General features: G+C 38.3%; 1 pseudogene; it reads right to left on the bottom strand.

Annotated features, from left to right (window-relative positions):
- Positions 1–5077: 5077 nt before the first annotated feature.
- On the bottom strand, positions 5078–5974 carry LOC136118515 (kidney mitochondrial carrier protein 1-like; annotated as a pseudogene).
- Between the last annotated feature and the right edge of the window lie 5124 nt (positions 5975–11098).

The following is an 11098-nucleotide window of genomic DNA, read 5'->3' as shown; positions in this document are numbered from 1 at the left end:
TTCCAATTAGACCCATGGGGTTTCCCAGGCCTGGGGGAGTTTTTTCCAGTCTTCCTTTCCTTTCTTTCCCAAACCCTGGGACAAATATTTGTTTTTCTCACATACTCATCACAGCTCCCGGCCTTTAGAAAATCCTGAGCAGCCCTGCAGTGACATGGGAGCCTGGTGCCTGGCTGGGGAGCCTTAAGCTGAGAACAGAGCTTGGCAGGCTCGCTTCCTGCCCCAATGCCCTCATTCACCATGGAAAGTTGCGGGGTGTGTCTTGGCACATTTGCTGAGCTCACTGGAAGCTCTCAATTTTGAGAGGGAAAGGGACTTTCTCATGGGTTTCCCGCTCCAAGAGTATCAATCAGCCTCAGAGAAACACTAGGGAGGCGAGAAGTGGTTTCCTAGCAGGAATCGTGACTACAAAGGCCACCGGCTCCCTTTGTATCTTTTGTTCCTGCTGGCGCCTTGGTCAGAGTTTGGGGGCCGCCCCAGTGTAGTCTTTGCTGGCCTGGGTCTGCTGATCCTGGAGGTTGGGGAGGAGGAAAAGGAAAAAGTGTCTGGAGGAGCAGAGAAAGGAGTCCTTGCTGGGGTCCCGCTCTCTCTGTTGCACCACGGATGGCTTTCTTTTGGCTTTTTGCAAATCTCTGATCTGTTGGTTCTTGACAAGCCAACAGGGAAGGATCAGCCCTATCTCGTGGGGTTGTGACATTTGAGTGGGCTATTGTAACCTGCTGGGCACTGAGTTGGTGCTCCTTAAATATTCCTCCCTGCCTGCACTTTCCCTTTCCCGCTTTCCTTGGAGGGTAGAATCCATATCTATATCATTTAAATATCATTTTTGAAATGATAGCTGAAGCAGGGGAATGAGGGAAGGAAACAGGAAGGAAAAAGTAATTTCATATTCCACCTCCTCCTCCATTTACTACCCGCCCGCCCCCTCAAAAAAAAAAAAAAAAAAGACTTCTTTAACCCTGCATGTGTTATTGGAAAGAAGATGCACAGCTGTGGCTGGTGACTGTGTTTCCTTGCCTGAAGCCAGCCTCTGATGGAACCCCTCCGCCCTGCTGGTCTGTTGTTTTGCTCCGCTGAGCTGTGGGGTGTGGGGTTAAAGGACCCTTGCCAAAGTGACCAGTTTTATCTGGCTTTCTGACAGCTGTGAGAAATCCTGATTGACAACAGGGCAGCTTCTAAGCAGGGAGCTGGGAGGCTGGCGTGATGTGAAGGGACCCGGAAGCGGGAGGCAGGTCCCCACGTGTCCGTCTTGAGTGGCACTATTGGTTTCGGATAGATTTCATTCCCGTATTGGAAAGGAGTGCTTCTTTAACATGGGATCGAAATACGCTTCTTTAATATGGGAATGAAAAATATCTAAGGCTCGCTCCAGGGCAGAGAATGGTCTGTATAAAAACGACAATCCAACTGCCCAGTGGAATACACGGGCTTAACGCTAATAAGAGTAACTGAATTTAGAGCAATGGCTGTGTACTGTGAATGGATTTTGGAAGCCAGCAGCTTCTGGGGAAGAGACGCAAAGGGTTTCTAATATGCAAATGAGGCTGGGTATGAAGCCCCCAGGATAAAAAACATCATGTGAATCTCACTCATCATTTTATTAACAGGTGGGTTCCTAGACTGATTTTGAGTTTTCATCAGTGTGCAAATTAATTAAGCTGTTAAAAGGTGGTGCAGAAGTATGCACAGGTATCTTTGGCCTTCTTTGACAAGGAACATGCTGCTCTGGGTCTAACTGTTGGAATAATTATTTTCTCCCCTGTAAATTACTGGCAGCAAATTCAGTGCAGTGCATCGGTATGCTTTTAGTTATCCACAGGATCTGAGGATGGGGGCTACATGGGACAGGTATTTATAAAATATCTAGGTTTGTGTATGTGTAAAAATACCTGTGAATCCTTTCCAGCTGGGTTCATTTATTTTAAACAAATCATGGTGACCGGATATTGATTTGGGGCCTGGGGGCTCCAACAAGGGATATTTACCTTCATGCTAAGTGGATTTCATCCTTACTTGTCTGAGTGATTAAAAAAAAAAAATTGTTTCAGCCTTTCTCAAACTGCACTTGCTAGCTGCAAGCCAGGTTTTTGTGGGCATTGTTGTATTAATCGGCATTAGCAAGACATTTCAAAATATAGGCTGAGGGCCAAAACAGAGCAATAGAAGATTAATCTGTTCTTCGGAAATGAAAACCATTTGGGCTAAATAAGCAAGTGTTGTGTTACAGTGAAAACAATACAGGTAGCAACGCCAGAATGTCTTTCATTTGTTCCGAGCTTCATTCATTCATTTGGTAAATTGTTGGTGGCACCTAACATGTGCCAAACTATGGGGATATAGAGTAAATTATTGTCTCAGAAAGAGCTGGGTAAGTATAATTGGAGAAATGGCTGGGAAGCTGAAGTACAGGAGACCTAATACAGAGGGGCAGAGGTGGTCGGAAAACGGGTCCCTTGATGAGTAGGAGAAATTATCTCCTACTGAGGATGAAGTGTGGGCGTGCACGCGTGCTGGTAGTGATGGTGGTGATGAAGTGGAAACAGTGCATTGAAAGCCTGAGATGGAAAGGTGATTATTACATATAACAGTTTGTTAAAGGCTTCTATCCCAAAGTACCAGAGACTGGGTGGCTTAAACAACAGATATTTACTTTCTCACAGTTCTGGAGATTAAAAATCTGAGATCAAGATGTTGGCAGTCTTGGTTTCTTCTCAGACCTCTCTCTCTGGCTTGCAGACGGCCGCCTGCTCCGTGGGTCACACGTGGTCTTTCCTCTGTGCTTGTCTATGTCCTAATCTCTCTTTATAAGAACACTAGTCCTGTTGGATTAGGGCCATCCTCATGACCTAATTTTAACTTAATTACCTTTGAAAAGACTTTACCTCCAAATATGGTTACATTCTGAGCTACTTGAGGCATATGAATTTTTTGGGGGGTGTACAATCAAACCCATAACACTTTATAAGGAAATTGAATGTAAATTTCCAAGATTCAAAATGGTGTGTTAATAACAAACATAATTTATGGGAGAGGTTATAGAGTTTAAAGAAATTTAATCCTTCTCACTACTAATTATTATGAATGGGTTATAACCCCAACTCTGCTAGAGAAACACCGGAGAGAGTAAGAGTCAGATAAAGTTCTCATCTTACTCAGGAAAATGCAAACTTTGACAAATAGATTAATAAAGTGAAAATCCTCTTTATAAAACTTAATAGAGGTGGTGGTTGCCCAACATTTTGGATACACTAAATGACATTGAATTGTTCACTTTAAAATGGTTAATTTTGCCTCAACAAAAACAAACCAAAAAAACTCAAAAAGTTTAAAGCAGCCACTGGTAGAATTTTTTTAATGATGAATATAAAGCTTACAACTTTAGAGTAGATTAAGAAGCAAAATATAGACCATAAAAGCAAATGAAAGAAAACAGATACAGCATGAAAACCTTACAGCCGAAATGCACAAAATGATAAGGTAGGCATGAGACAACTATAAGCCAATAAATAGAAATAATTTAAACTCTTTTACAAAGGCTTTAAAATTGTATTTAAAAACCAGTGAGTTATATCCCGTCAACATGGTGTACATCTAAAATAAAATGTGGTGAGATTGAAAATAAAATAACGAACTAAGATTGAATAGGCAACACAGATTCAAAGAAGGCAGGGCTGGCAGTGTTACTTCCAAAAAAGTGATCTTCAAAGCAAAAAGCATTAAATGGAAAACAGGGAGTCATTTTATATGGATAAGTTGTATGTTCTACAATACATGTTCGTTTTTTGGGGGGGGGCTCTCAGAATCACTTTTTATTTTGAAAATAATAAGATGAAAAAGAAGAATGATATCCTGTCTTTAGAAGAAAAGAAGGAAGACATTGTATACCTCTTATCAGACTTCATAAATAGGTACACACACACAAAAAAATCACCTTTTGAATTTCAAGCAAGTATTTTCATTCCAAACTGATTATGAAGTCCAAGACAGGAAATATTCTGACAAATGTGACCAGAACTAAAGTAAAACCCGGGAAATCTGGAAAAATCAACTCTTTGATTCACTTGCAACATTTTGCTACAGAAAATGTAATAAAACCTTAACCTCTTTCTTTCACAAGCCTTTTAACAAAGGATCTCACTCAGGGGAAGCCCGTGATAAAATGACTCTCTTCCGTACATACGGACCATTTATTCTGGGATGATGGCTGTATGACAGCATGATGTAAACACACTAATCCTACAAGTCAAGTAGTAGCAGCTACTATCTTCTTCACCTGACCCTCAGTATCAATAGATGTTATTATCCCCATTTTACAGATTGGGAAATAGAAACTTTGCTAAAATCACAGAGCAAATTACAAACATTACTTAAGACAGAACCCAAGTAGCTTAAAAACACCTCCCACCAGCACAGACTTTGCCACCTTCCAAGCCAACCTATCACACCATCATGAGTTTAGATATTAATGCTTTGTAACAATTCGTCACAAAGGTCGAGTGGTCAAGGCATAAAAATCACTTATTATAAGTGAAAGATCCTGCCAAAATTGGAAATCAGAAAGCAGTGCAATATTCCAGGGATCTATATCCTGCACTGTTTATACCTGGGGTATACCAGGTCTCCATGTGTGAATTTCTTCAGCAGACATGAAGCCAAAGCCCCCCTAGAAGTTCAGAAGCAATAACACCCTCTTGGAGGCTCTATTCATTCCATGGTTCCGAAGAGCTTCTTTCGAACAGTCTGGGAGTCTCAGCTACGAGCTGAGATGCATCAGGAGTTATTCTCCCCTGAGGGAATCAGTCCACAGTTTCTGATCTTCATGCAAGTTTTCTTTAGCAAGAAACATGCATTTCATGTTATCTTTGATGTCGAAGGGCACTTGAATGGTAAGGACTAGTGTTTGGATGTTACAGTCTATGCCATTAAACATTTGGTGCAGAGCGTCCGATGCCAGGACACAGCAATCCGAGCTAACCCAGTCTTCACCTGTTGCTCACACCTCAGAATCTGTGGCAGGCCAAGCAGTGAGAAGCAGTGGGAAAGACAGGAAGCTTCGCTATTTCAGACGTGAGCATTTTCAGCGGGATGTCTCATGCAGTCTTGACTTGTCCAAGTCCTTCAACTGCTCATATGTCACAAAGAAAATAATATTCCAAGGACCAAGTCTCAACCAATTTGGCCAAAACCCTTTATATAGAGCAAAAAACCCTTCATTCTTCCATGTCTGTAACAATCCAGGGAACCTGTGTAGTAGCCAGGGCATCTGCCATCTCAAAGGACTCTGATTCATCATACTTGTTCTCACCATATCGACAGGGTTTGAGGCCAGGGCCCCCGCCAGCCCACAGGTGAAGCCTGAGCGGAAATGGTTATACACAGTGTCTCCCATCAAGCCCGAGAGAATGAGATGCTTCTTGGTTAGGTCGTAGACGGGCAGCTCCACACCAACAACAATAGCGGCCCTCTGAGCAGTAAGGGACACGCCCTTCCAAAGGCCTCTCGTTCCCTCTTGCTGGTAAATGTGAATGAAGTTGCCTATCATTCCTCCTTGAAGGGTGCTATTTTGTGCTTGCATCCGAATTTTCAAAGCATCAGTTGGATTAGCAATGGTTGAGGATATGACTCCAGAGAGAATTCCACAGACGACATTTATCAGAAGGGTTTCATCTTCCGGGCGCTCGACAAATAACCGCTTCAAGCTCTGGTAGACGCCTATCTTGATGGTGCCATAGGAAGCCTGGCGCGACGTCACAGGAGCAATCCCTGAATACAGTGTTTTCAGGCCTTCTTCTCTGCTTATCCTCACTAACACATGCAACATTCCTCGATACCTGATTTCTTTAAAGTTTGCATCATTCTTCCGGCCTTGAATCTGGAGCCGTGTCTTGGTTAAATCAATTGGAAAAGTACCGCACTCCGCTGTGATGGAGGCCAGGCCTCCGTACACGAAGCGCTTCCAGTTCAGGGCTGACATGCTCACCGCTGTCCCTTCTCCTTTGTTCACAGACGCATAGCCTCCAACAGGGTTTTTCCGGACCAGGGTTCAATCCCTGGTCCCCTGGTCGAGGAACTAAGGTTCCGCAATCCGCGCGGTACAGCAGGTGGCGGCGGCCCTGCACACTCCTACTCCCCAGGCGCAGCAGCAGCCGGCTCCAGCGGCCGCACGGGATCTGGAGGAAAGCCATGTTCTTTTTATTTCTTTATTTTTTTTTTTTGTGCAGTACGCGGGCCTCTCACTGTTGTGGCCTCTCCCGTTGCGGAGCACAGGCTCCGGACGCGCAGGCTCAGCAGCCATGGCTCACGGGCTCAGCTGCTCCGCGGCATGTGGGATCTTCCCGGACCGGGGCACGAACCCGCGTCCTCTGCATCGGCAGGCGGACTCTCAACCACTGCGCCACCAGGGAAGCCCCATGTTCTTTTTGAGTGTGGACAATATCTCGGTTAGTATTCTAGGCACTTGTCATGCATTATTTCTCAACAGTCCTTAGGGGTATGTGTTGTTATTTTCGTCCCCATTTCAGAGGAAGGGAGGTTGAGGTTTAGAGAATCTCAAGTAATCAGGGGTCGAGGAAGAATCTGAACTCAGAGGTTGATGCTTTTCCCCTACACACCCTGCTTCATGCACCCAACAGCACAACAGAATCAGGGCTGGCAGTGTTACTTCCAATCAGATGTTCAATCTAATGTTGTTTACACTAGAAGAGGTTAATGGTAAAGTAGTATATGTTTTTAACAATCTTTATCAGCCTTTGTCAGATTAAAAGATATATTGCACAAAGAAAACATCAACAGCTTCCCAATTTATTGTGGAAATTGTACGGGCCATGTTCTCTATCTCTGATGCTATAAAAATTGAAACCAATAATAAAAATTAATTTAATTTCCAATTAAAATTAATTGGAAAATATCTATCTAATTACTTAAGAAATAAAACAGTAAAATTCCAAAAACCTCTCCAAAACTCAAACACATTTTTAAAAAAAATTGAAATATAGTTAATGTGCAATAGTTTGTTAGTTTTAGGTGTACTCCATAGTGATTTGACATTTGCGTACATTATGAAATGATCATGACAATAAGTCTAGTAACTGTCTGTCTCCATACAAAGTTACTACAGTATTATTGACCATATTCCTTATGCTGTATATTATATTCCCATGACTTCTTTATTTTATAACTGGAGTCAAGCCCATTTTCTTAATAGTTTGTTTGGAAATTAATAAAAAGAGAATACTTATATCAAAAACATGAAATGTGGCTAAAGTTGTCCTTAAAGGCAATGTGATAATAGCAAATGATTTCATTTTTTAAAAAGAAAGAATAGAAATAAATGGATGGTGAAGTCATCTCAAGAAAACAGGTAAAAGAACAACAAGAATGCAAGTCAAACAGCAGAAAAGAAATTTTAATTGAATCAGAAATTCTGATTTAGAATGGAGAGACCCCCCCCCCCCCCCCAGTGTAACTGACTAACAGACATAAGAAGAGGTTTTCTGGCTGAATTTCTAGAAAACTTAAGAACAAAGAGAAAACAAGAACCTACTGTATGGCACAGGGAGCTATATTCAATCCCTTGTAATAGACTATAATGGAAAAGAATGTGAAAAAGAATATATATGTATGTATATGTATAACTGAATCATTTTGCTGTACACCTGAAACTAACACAACATTGTAAATCAACTATACTTCAATAAAAATAATGACTCGTAGATTTATTAAAATTTAAACAAATTTTCTCTCCTCTCTCAGTAATGCTATAAGATTAGAACACTTTAATTACATTTGCATCACGTGCACCTTTATTTTTACTGGTTTGTGCATTTTGATTAAACGTATATTTTAAATAGCAAAAAAAAGAGAAAACGAATTTAGAAAAAATAATCAGCTATAATCATAGATTTGAAGTAGATTTTAAAATATAAGAGAATAAATGTTATGGAAAAAATAGAACCTTTCAATGAAGTGAGTGTTTCGCTGGGAAAATTCAAAATTGACCTAAGAATAAAAACCTCAAACAAGTCAATGCACATGAAAGAAATGTAAAAATAGTTAAAGAATTTATTCTAAAATTTATCCTACGACCAGACAGATTTCTGTTGTTATTTTTAACTTTTAAGAAAGAGGTCACTTCCACGCTGAAAAAAAATCATGGAAAAAAATTCCAATTTTACAAAGCTGGCTTAATCCTTATCTTAAAATTTCATTGATAGCACAAATAGGATAAAGGCACGTGCTCCATGATGTGGATGCAAAATTTGAAATCATGAAGGTTATATAAAAAAACTAGGGTTTACGTAAAGAATTCAAAGACAGTTTTGTGTGAGGAAAATTTTCTGATTGGCCATGCCATTAAAGCCAAAACAACTTGATGGTATCCATTAAAACTGAAATATAATTGATAAAACTCAACACACTAACTTATGATTTTAAAAGAGTATTCCCATAAAATTTACTAAAATTAATAGCTTTGCCGTATATAAGCAGTCAAACAACAGTTGGAAACCATAATAGAGAAAGCGCTTATATTAAACTAGCAAGAAAAATCACATAATACCTAGGAATAATGCTACCAAGAAATGTGTGGAACCTTTATGATACAAACTCCCAAATTTTATTAAGAGTTATTAAATAAGATTCAAGGATGGGAGATGCATCATTCTCTATGACTTAATGATGTAAAGATGTTAATTTGATTCAAGTTAATTTACAAGCTTCAGAAATCTCAGTAACAATTCCCAATGTACTATTTTTTGGAGGAATTTCATAAAATAACTCTAAAGTACACGGGCTATGAAGGAGATAGGAATATGAAGGAGATAGGAATATGAAGGAGATAGGAATAAAAGAATCATGACTAGATATGCAAAATGCATAAAGCTACAATCATCAAACCAGTAGACCTATTAGTGATAGACTGAATGACTAGTCATTAAGCTCAAACCTACATGAGAGCTTAGCGTATAAACAAGGGCACATCTTACACTGGGAAATGGGTGGAATCTTTCAACAAATAGTATTGGTTCTTTGTGAGAAAATCAAGTCAGAGCTGCTCCTTATTACAAACACCAAAATAAGTTCCAGATGGAGTCAAAATTTAGATGCAAAAATATTCTGCTCTGCATTAGTAATCAAGCAATGCAAATTAAAATGAAATGTTACTTTCTTTTTTTGTTATACTGGCAAAGATAGTTTTAAAAATCACTTGATTTTGGGAGAGTGTGGTGAGGAAGTCCCTTCATACTTCCGATCTGAATTGAAAAGAATTCAGCTCTTCTGAAGAGTGATATTTATTGGAAACCTCTAAAAATTTCAATTCTATGACCTGTAGATTCCATGTCTTGGCATCTCTCCAGGGAAAAGATAAGACAGGTAGACAGATGGATAAGGAGACAAAGATTTACCTACAAGTATTTTTATTTCAGTCATATCTGTAGTAAAGTTCAGTAATTGGGAATTTGTTGAATATCATGTAGTCCCTAGGATGAAATATTATGCAGTCAATGAATAAACATTTTGGAGACTATTTAATAGCATAACAATATACTTACTATGTAATGTTAAACAAAAAGGATGATACAAACTATATGTACATAAATATGCATATATAAAATAAACTCAATTTTATTAAAAATATATAAAAGTATAAAAATTGCAAATAAATAAAGAAAAATGTTAGCAGTGGCTATCCCTATGTGTGAGATTATAGAGTTTTAGTGATTATATTTTTCAAATTTCATAAGTTGAAAATGCAATAATTTTGTGAATAGAAAAAGAGTTAAAAAATCAAATAAAACAATAAAAAAAGTTAAAGGTAAAAAAATGAAGTAAAAAAAGTGGAAGAAGGAGAAATAAATATGTAACTTTTCAGGCATGTGGAAGAAATTTGAAGGCATGAAAGAAGTGGAAAAATCATGAATACAATTGTTCATAGATTTAATGCTCATAAATTAGCTTTTGCTAATTGTCTGAAAATCAAAACCAAATTTAAAAGCTATCACTAAGCTGAAAAAGTATTTGCAATAAAATTGACAAGACCACAGTAAATAAAAGAAAAAAAACAACTCATCTTTAAATAGAAAATAGTCAGATTATATTAACAGATAATGGTAGAAAAAATAAAAATATTTAATAAACATAAGAAAAAGATGTTATCAGAAATCAAAAAGTACATACTAAACTACATGGAAGTATTATATCTTCAAAAAATATTTACTGATACGACAATCGTTTACAACATAATATTAGGTGATAACGAAAAGCTGAACACATTTTACGCTCAATTTTATGAAAATGAATGTATTGCAAAATGAATGGAAGGCAATACACCAGATACAGTAGCAATGGCCATTTCTAGGTAGGTAGATTGGAGGTTATTTTGAATTTCTTCTTTAATGGTCTTCTATGGACTTTGTACATAGAAATATTGATACTACTTTATTGAAGCAGTGATGAACAAAGGATTTGAACATATACAAATGCATCCACTATCACTGCCTTTCATAGGAAGGACACCTCTTGAGTTAAGGACAAGCCTTCTTAAGAACAGAGTGTCAGAGATGAATGGATAAAAAGATGTGAGATAAAAAAAAAAAAAGATGTGAGATATATATATATATATATATATATATATACACACACACACGATGGAATACTACTCAACCATGCAAAAGAATGAAATAATGCCATTTGCAGCAACATGGATGGATTTAGAGATTATCATACTAAATGAAGTAAGTCAGAAAGGGAAAGACAAATACCATATGATATCACTTATATGTGGAATCTAAACTATGACACAAATGAACTTACTTACGAAACAGGAACAGGCTCACAGACATAGGAAACAAACTACCAAAGGGGAAAGGAGGTGGGGGAGGGATAAATTAGAAGTTTGGGATTAGCAGATACAAACTACCATACACAAAATATATAAACAACAAGGTCCTACTGTATAGCACAGGGAACTATATTCAATATCCTGTAATAAACCATAATGGAAAAGAAGATGAAAAAGAATGTATATGTAGGTATAACTGAATCACTTTGTTGTACAGCAGAAACTAACACAACATTGTAAATCATCTATACTTCAATA

This window comes from Phocoena phocoena, chromosome 2 (assembly GCF_963924675.1).
Source record: "Phocoena phocoena chromosome 2, mPhoPho1.1, whole genome shotgun sequence".
Lineage (NCBI taxonomy): Eukaryota > Metazoa > Chordata > Mammalia > Artiodactyla > Phocoenidae > Phocoena > Phocoena phocoena.
Note: the sequence above shows the minus strand (reverse complement) of the source record. Positions and strands in the feature narration are given on the sequence as shown.